Genomic DNA, 8351 nt, shown 5'->3' with positions numbered 1-8351 from the left:
CACTGCTGAGTTTCACAGAAAGGCACTAATGTTGGAAGTAATATTACAAGTAGTGTTTTCTGAAGAAATCTGGCAAATATATGACTAGAGATAAAACTTAACTAAGTTCAACTAAGGAGGTGTACCTAAGTGAGGCGGTTAAAAAAAGATATCCAGAGTTTGCATTGGTGTGGATGGGTTCTCAAGACCTCCTATCTTTTTCTTATCTTCCCATACAGGTAATTCTAAAAGTTGTTTTGGGTATTAAGGAAACAGAGAATTTCTCTCCACTAGCTAACCTTTTCAATGCTTTTGTAAAGTCGAAAGTAGTTCCAGAGGACTGAAGATAAGCGGATGTGGAAGTATGGAGGAGGCTGGGAACTACAGGCCGGTTTGTCTGACTTCTGTGGTGAGCAAATTAATGGAATTGCTGCTAAAACAGAGAATAGTGTAGTTTCCGAAACCAATGGATTACATGATTCAAGACAGCATGGTTTTACTAGAGGTAGATCTTTCTGAAGATTCTGATCAATTTCTTTGATTGGGTGACCAGAGAATTGGATCAGGGTAGAGTGCTGTAGTGTACTTGAATTTCAGTAAGGCCTTTGACTTGGTTCTGTAAGGATGACTAATAAATAAGTGAGCGGCTTTAGTATGAACTCACAGTGACTGAATAAGTTAAAAACTGGTGGAGTAGCAGGTGACAAAGAGTAGTGGAAAATGGAGTTCAAACTTGGGGGTGGCATTATGGGAGAATTGTTGGGGAAAGATTTGTCTTTTTGCCGATGATACCAAAATCTGTGCAACAGGGTAGACAGCCAGGAAAACATGGAAAGCTCATGGAATGGTCTAGAATCTGGCAGCTAAGATTTAATACAGAGTTATGCATTTAGGGGATAATTTCCAAAAGGATTTACACACTTAAAATTGAGGTTTACATGTGTAAATGCATTTTACACATGTAAATGGGCTTGTGAAAATGGTTGCAATATATGCCATTGAATTTTCAATAGGTTTTGCTCATGTAAATGCATTTTAGACACGTAGATGGGGTTTTGAAAATTGCTATGATAGTATGTTGCATTTGTGCACATTACGCCTTTAATAATTACCTCCCTGGTTGCAAAAACCTATGAGAGAGGTACAGTATAGGTGGTGAAATCTTCTAAGCATGAAAGAAGAATGGTATCTGGGGTAATCATATCTGATGCTCTTAAGGTGGCCAAACAGGTGGATAAGATGACGGCAAAAGCCAGAAAGATGGTTGGGTGCATAGGGAGAGGAATGGTCAACAGAAAAGGGAGGTGAGACCTCATTTAGAATATTGTGTACAATTTTGGAGATTACGCCTTCAAAAGGATATAAACCGGTTGGAATGGGTCCAGAGAGTGATTACTAAAATGATCATTAGTCTTCATTCTAAAGCATATGGGACAGACTTAACGATCTGAACATGTTTACCCTAGAGGAAAAGGCGAGATAGAGAAGATATGATAGAGACATTTCAATATCACCAATGTTTTTATGCATAGGAGGCGAGTCTCTTTCAACCGAAAGGAGGCTCTAAAACAAAGGATTGTGGAATGATGATGAAAGTGGTAGTCTCAAGAGTAATCTAAGGAAATATTTCTTTACAGAAAGGTTAGGGGCTGCATGGAACACCCTCTCTGTAGAAGTGATGAAGCCTAAAACTGTATCTGAATTCAAGAAAGCATGGGAGAAAGGGGATCTTTGAGAGAATGGTAGGGATTGTAAAGCTGTTTTGATTGGTGTGGATGGGCAGAGTAGACAGGCTTTATGGTCTTTTTTTGCTGTCGCGTTTCTATGTTTCTATTTTTCTATTTGAGATGAGAGAGATTTTGTTTGTAAACATTTTGAAAATTTAGGAGATCTTGTAAGGGGGATTGTATGACTTTATCTTCAAAAGGGAACCTTTGAACATAAAGTCATTTCCAACAGAAATAGGCATTCCAAACTATGGAGATAAAGCAATGACTATTTTTTCTTTCTACTATATGAATGCACTGGGCAAAGGATGTAAGTCAGTATAACCTCATGAATCATCTAATAAAGTGTCGTAAACTGTATACTGATGGCTCCATCTCAATAATATACATGATAATTAATCCCTTACAGTTCTGAAGATGACACAAATCTCTTGAAGAATGAGCTTGACTGGCTTATGAATGTTGTTCTTCAGATAAGTACCTAATAACCAAATGGGAAGCTTTCAGTACCAGTGAAAGTAAGTCCTAGCACTCAGCTTTGCATAGAGATATGTGAAAGTTTCAAGTCAAAAGTAAAAAGTGGAGTCTTTTTTCATCAGTGAATTATTCACACTGTGAAAAATTTCATTTTTTGTGAATAAGTGAAAGTTATTTTAATTGGCCCAGTAAGTCAGCATTATTTTTGTAAGATTTTACCACTTTTTTACTTTTCACAGAACTTTGGTCATTAAGGGCCCAATTCATCAAGGTCTTTTCCCTTGGACATGGAATGGAAAGAAAGCCTTAGTGAATCTGGTTCTAAATCCTATACAAAAAGATGTTTACAAAAAAGGCAAATTGTAAATTCTAGCATAATTATTCACAGATAATTTTACCTTTATATGCCTCCTTAACATTCCTCTAACAAAATGCAATTGCCATCAGTGAATAGTTTTTAAGTTGTTCTTTTAATAGTAACTAAATGAACAAATGGGGGCAGATTTTCAAAGTCTACGCGTGTAAATCCAGGTGGATTTACGCGCGTGGGGGGGGGGGGGGGGGGTTATGCGCGCCGAGCCTATTTTGCATAGGCTCGGTGATGCACGCAAGCATCACCGAGCCTATGCCTATTGGAATGCCTATTTCTGTTGGAAATGACTTTATGTTCAAAGGTTCCCTTTTGAAGATAAAGCCATACAATCCCCCTTACATGATCTCCTAAATTTTCAAAATGTTTACAAACAAAATCTCTCTCATCTCTACTCATTCTCCTTGATCTTTCTGCAGCCTTTGATACGGTCAACCATTCAATCCTTCTAGACCGGCACGGGGACATTGGTACCTCTGGTACTGCTCTCGCCTGGTTCCATTCATTTCTCAGCAATAGATAAGTTCACTATATTATTCTTATTGTATCTATATGGTAGATTTGACAGGTCATCTCTACTACATTAAATAGTTAAATTGTATATACATATTATATTATATTATATTTATTATTACCATGTTAAATTGACATCCGGTTTTATTGTTCCTTATGTTCTACAGTTCTATGTAAAGCCCCCATCCGCTGTTGGGCAGTTCATCGTTTTATGTAAACCGGAGTGATTTGTAATTCCCACAAGAACTTCGGTATATAAAAATTAAAAATAAATAAAAATAAATAAATAGATCATTCAAGGTAAAAATCAATAACAATCTCATTCTATCAGATCTAACCTGGGAGTCCCGCAAGGTTCTTCCCTTTCACCAACCCTCTTCAACATATATCTTCTTCCTCTCTGCCTCCTCCTTACCAAGCTGAAAATCAAGCATTACATATATAATAGGGATGATGTTCAAATCCTCATCCCTATTAAGGAGTCTTTACAAAAATCCCTTAACTTCTGGGACAGTTGCTTTCAGGAAATCAGTTCACTCCTCGCTAAGCTTAACCTAGTCATCAACAAAGACAAGACTGAATTTCTCATCATCTCCCAGGATGAAAACCTCTTTATTAGGAAGACAGCCATTCACCCAGAGGATCAACCACAGGATGAAAGCCACTCTCACCCTAACCCCCCCTTCAACAATTCCGGACAACCTCAAAAACACGTCTTACGTAAGAGACCTAGGCGTCCTCCTGGACAACCAGCTGAACCTCAAAAGATTTGTCAACAATACGACTAAGGAGTGCTTTTTCAAATTACAAGTGCTTAAAAAGCTTAAACCCCTTCTGCACTCTTATGATTTCCGCCTGGTCCTTCAATCAATCATCCTCACTAAAGTTGATTACTGTAATTCTTTGCTGCTCGGTCTCCCTGCTGTCACCATCAAGCCTCTCCAGATGTTACTGAACTCAGCCGCCAGGATCCTAGCGAACTCAAAAAAGAGGGATCACATCACGCCCATCCTCTAAAATCCTCCACTGGCTCCATATCAAATATAGAATTCTCTACAAAGTCCTGACCATCATGCACAAAACCCTACACAACTTAGGCCCAATTGATCTCACCTTCCAGTTTCGCCCTAACAACTCCACCAGACCGATACCAAGGCACTCTTTTCGTTCCTCAAGCTAAAACATCTCTAAGGAATAGGACCATATCCACAGCAGGTCCTAATTAATGGAACACTCTCCCACCAGACCTCCAACAGGACCCCTGCCCAATTTCCTTCAAGAAAAAACTCAAAACATGGTTATTCAAACTAGCGTTTCCAGAACCCGCATATTAACCAATTTATTCTCACCATAGTCTCAACATATCCTTACCAATCTCCTCGCAAGTAGGATTTGCTACTATGCGCTTTCAAACTCGCTCTTATTCACTCTAAACTAGGGATGTGAATCGTTTTTTGACGATTTAAAATATCGTCCGATATATTTTAAATCATCAAAAATCGTTAGGGCCACGATACAATACCAATTCCCCCGATTTATCGTCAAAAAATCGTAAATCGGGGGAAGGGGAAGGGCAGGAAAACCGGCACACTAAAACCCCCTAAAACCCACCCCCGACCCTTTAAATTAAATCCCCCACCCTCCCGAACCCCCCCCAAATGCCTTAAATTACCTGGGGGTCCAGCGGTGGTCCGGAACGGCAGCGCTCCGGAACGGCCTCCTGCAATTGAATCGTGTTGTCTTCAGCCGGCGCCATTTTTCAAAATGGCGGTGCAAAATGGCGGCGGCCATAGACCAACACGATTCGACCCCACCCTCCGGAACCCCCGCTGAACGACCTCCTGCAGTCGATCTCCTGCCGGCGCCATTTTCCGTACGGAAAACGATTCGCGGCAGGAGATCGTTTTCCGGACCCCCGCTGGACCCCCAGGGACTTTTGGCCAGCTTGGGGGGGCCTCCTGACCCCCACAAGACTTGCCAAAAGTCCAGCGGGGGTCCGGAACGACCTCCTGCAGTCGAATCGTGTTGGTCTATGGCCGCCGCCATTTTGCGCCGCCATTTTGAAAAATGGCGCCGGCTGAAGACAACACGATTCAATTGCAGGAGGCCGTTCCGGACCGCTGCCGTTCCGGACCGCCGCTGGACCCCCAGGTAATTTAAGGCATTTGGGGGGGGTTCGGGAGGGTGGGGGATTTAATTTAAAGGGTCGGGGGTGGGTTTTAGGGGGTTTTAGTGTGCCGGCTCACAATTTTCACGATACTTTAAACACCCAAACGGCAACAATACGATTCCCTCCCCCTCCCAGCCGAAATCGATCGTTAAGACGATCGAGGACACGATTCACATCTCTACTCTAAACACACATTCCCTCTATGAGAGCTACAGATACCCTTTGGTCTTGTTCCCCATGTCTTTCGTTCTTTTCAAGCCCTTTGCACCTCATCTTTCTTCCTCTCACCCTTAATGCAACCAAGCCCAAGTAATTGGATCAATCGTTTATTGTAACTGTATTGCTATGTAATTTCAATTTGTTTAAGTTGTTATTTAATTTTCATACTATGTTACTTAAAAAGATGTTTCTTGTTCTATGTAAAGCCCACAGGCAAGTTTTATTGTTCACTATAAACCGGTTTGATTTGTATCCAATGCAAGAAGATCGGTATATAAAAGCTAAAAATAAATAAATAAATAAATAAATAAGCAAGCCCTGGGATGTGCGTACGTCCCGGGGCTTGAAAAATGGGTGGGGCGGTCCGGGAGTGGGGTGTGGGCGTGGCCAGAGGCCTCTCCACTGCTGCTGGGCCTGGTGTGCGCAACCTATGCCTGCCCAGAGGCAGTCACAACTAACAAAATAAAGGTAGGGGGAGGTTTTAGGTAGGGCTGGGGGGCAGGTTAGATAGGGGAAGGGAGGGGGAAGGTGGGGAGGGCTGAAGGAAAGTTCCCTCCAAGGCCGCTCCGATTTCAGAGTGGCCTTGGAGGGAACGGGGAAAGCCATCGGGGCTCCCCTAGGGTTCGGCACATGCAAGGTGCACTAGTGTGCATCCCCTTGCATGCTCCGACCCTGGATTTTATAACATGTGTGCGGCTGCGCACATGTTATAATATTGGGCATAGATTTGTGCGCGCAACCCGGCGTGCACAAGTCTTCGCCCACGCGTACCCATTAAAATCCGGCCCATGGAGTCTATTAATTTTGAAAATCTCTATATGTCAGCTCTCACATACAATACTTTTAACCTTTTGCTAATTCATGGAGAAGGTACAGAGAAGGGCAACCAAAATGATAAAGGGGATGGAACAGCTCCCCTACGAGGAAAGGCTGAAGAGGTTAGGGCTATTCAGCTTGGAGAAGAGACGGCTGAGGGGGGATATGATAGAGGTCTTTAAGATCATGAGAGGTCTTGAATGAGTAGATGTGAATCGGTTATTTATACTTTTGAAAATAGAAAGACTAGGGGGCATTCCATGAAGTTAGCAAGTAGTACATTTAAGACTAATCATAGAAAATTCTTTTTCACTCAATGCACAATAAAGCTCTGGAATTTGTTGCCAGAGGATGTGGTTAGTACAGTTAGGGGTAGATTTTAAAAATTTGCGCGATCGCGTACTTTTGTTTGCGCACCAGGCATGATCAAAAGTACACTGGATTTTATAAGATACGCGCGTAGCCGCACGTATCTTATAAAATCCGGGGTCGGCGCGCACAAGGGGCTGCACATTTGTGCAACCTGCACGCGCCGAGCCCAGCGCACGCTGCCTGTTCCCTCCGAGGCCGCTCCGATTTCGGAGCGGCCTCGGAGGGAACTTTCCTTCGCCCTCCCCCCACCTTCCCCTCCCTTCCCCTACCTAACCCACCCAGCCCTATCTAAACCCCCCCCCCCTACCTTTGTCGGCAAAGTTACGCCTGCTTTCAGCAGGCGTAACTTTGCGCGCGCCGGCCGGCAGCCCCGCTCCGTGTTCCGGTCCTGGGGGCTGGTCCGGAGGCCGCGGCCACGCCCTCGGAACGCCCCGGGCCGAAACCACGCCCACGTCACCGCCCCCGAAATGCCGCGTCACTCCGGCCACGCCCCCGGCTCGCCCCTTTTACAAAGCCCCGGGACTTACGCGTGTCCCGGGGCTCTGTGCGCGCCAGCGGCCTATGCAAAATAGGCATCTGGGCGAGCGAGGGCCCTGCGCGCGTAAATCCAGCCGGATTTACGCCTGCAGGGCATTTAAAATCCACCCCTTAGTGTAGCTGGGTTCAAAAAAGGTTTGGATACGTTCTTGGAGGAGAAGTCCATTAACTGCTATTAATCAAGTTTACTTAGGCAATAGCCATTGCTATTAATTGAATCAATAGCATGGGATCTTCTTAATGTTTGGGTAATTGCCACGTTCTTGTGGCCTGTTTAGCCTCTGTTGGAAACAGGATGCTGAGCTTGATGGACCCTTGGTCTGACCCAGCATGGCAATTTCTTATGTTCTTATATATCGGGGGTAGAATCAGTAGCAATGTTAGAAAATATTTCTTCATGGAAACTGTAGTGAATGCATGGGACAGCCTTCAAGCGAAGAGGATGGAAGCAAAAACAGTAACAGAATTCACAAAAGTATGAGACAGGCCCAGATGATCATTAGTTGCACAGAAGTGAAAGTCAGAGATCAACTGTGGCCTATGGCAATGAAGAAGAAAGCAAATTGGGCAGACTGGATGTGGTTCGTATTTGCAGCTATATTCAACCTATCTGGTTGTTTCCTAGAACAAAATCCGGTCTATAGCGATCCCCCTGAGTTCTCCACTAGATGACCCTAGACTAGGACATGGGATTAGGAGGGGAGCAAGCAATTTCTCACAGCTCTCCCTGTGAAGTTGTCTGGAATGATGAGCTTCTTTCTGCTCAAAGGCCGGCAGAGAGGGAGTTTGGTATGGCATTTTTGTTTGAAATTAGAAGGAAAAGTATTGTAAATTCTCTTTGGTCCCCTATCTCTTGAGGGCCAGACCTCATGACCTATGTTCCCAGTGTTAGGAAAAAGGCAGTCAATCTCTCTGGTCTGCAGTTGCCTTAAGGTTTTGTGTTTTTACTTAAGGATATTTTGGATTTTTATTTTATTTTTTTTGGTGTTTTGCTAATCCCATGGTCCTTTTTCAGGGAGGGAAATTCCTCTTGACCCTGGGAAGGATCAAGCTGAAAGAAGATTTGCTGTCTCATTTCACACCCAGTGAATGGACAGTGATGATTCTGTTCTGAGCGGCTAAGTATTTTCATCTTTTGTTTCGAGGGGACGTTTGCTGCTGCCATTCCTGC

General features: G+C 43.7%; 1 long non-coding RNA gene across 1 annotated transcript in view; it reads left to right on the top strand.

Moving 5' to 3' along the window:
- The first annotated feature begins 221 nt into the window (after positions 1–221).
- The window catches only part of LOC115085561, a 35798-nt gene continuing 27668 nt past the window's right edge, over positions 222–8351 (top strand). The window contains exon 1 of the long non-coding RNA XR_003854896.1: positions 222–388. This is a non-coding gene — a long non-coding RNA (uncharacterized LOC115085561). The remainder of the gene's footprint in view (positions 389–8351) is intronic.

Source organism: Rhinatrema bivittatum, chromosome 1 (genome assembly GCF_901001135.1).
Source record: "Rhinatrema bivittatum chromosome 1, aRhiBiv1.1, whole genome shotgun sequence".
NCBI lineage: Eukaryota > Metazoa > Chordata > Amphibia > Gymnophiona > Rhinatrematidae > Rhinatrema > Rhinatrema bivittatum.
This window is presented reverse-complemented; position numbering and strand designations above follow the sequence as displayed.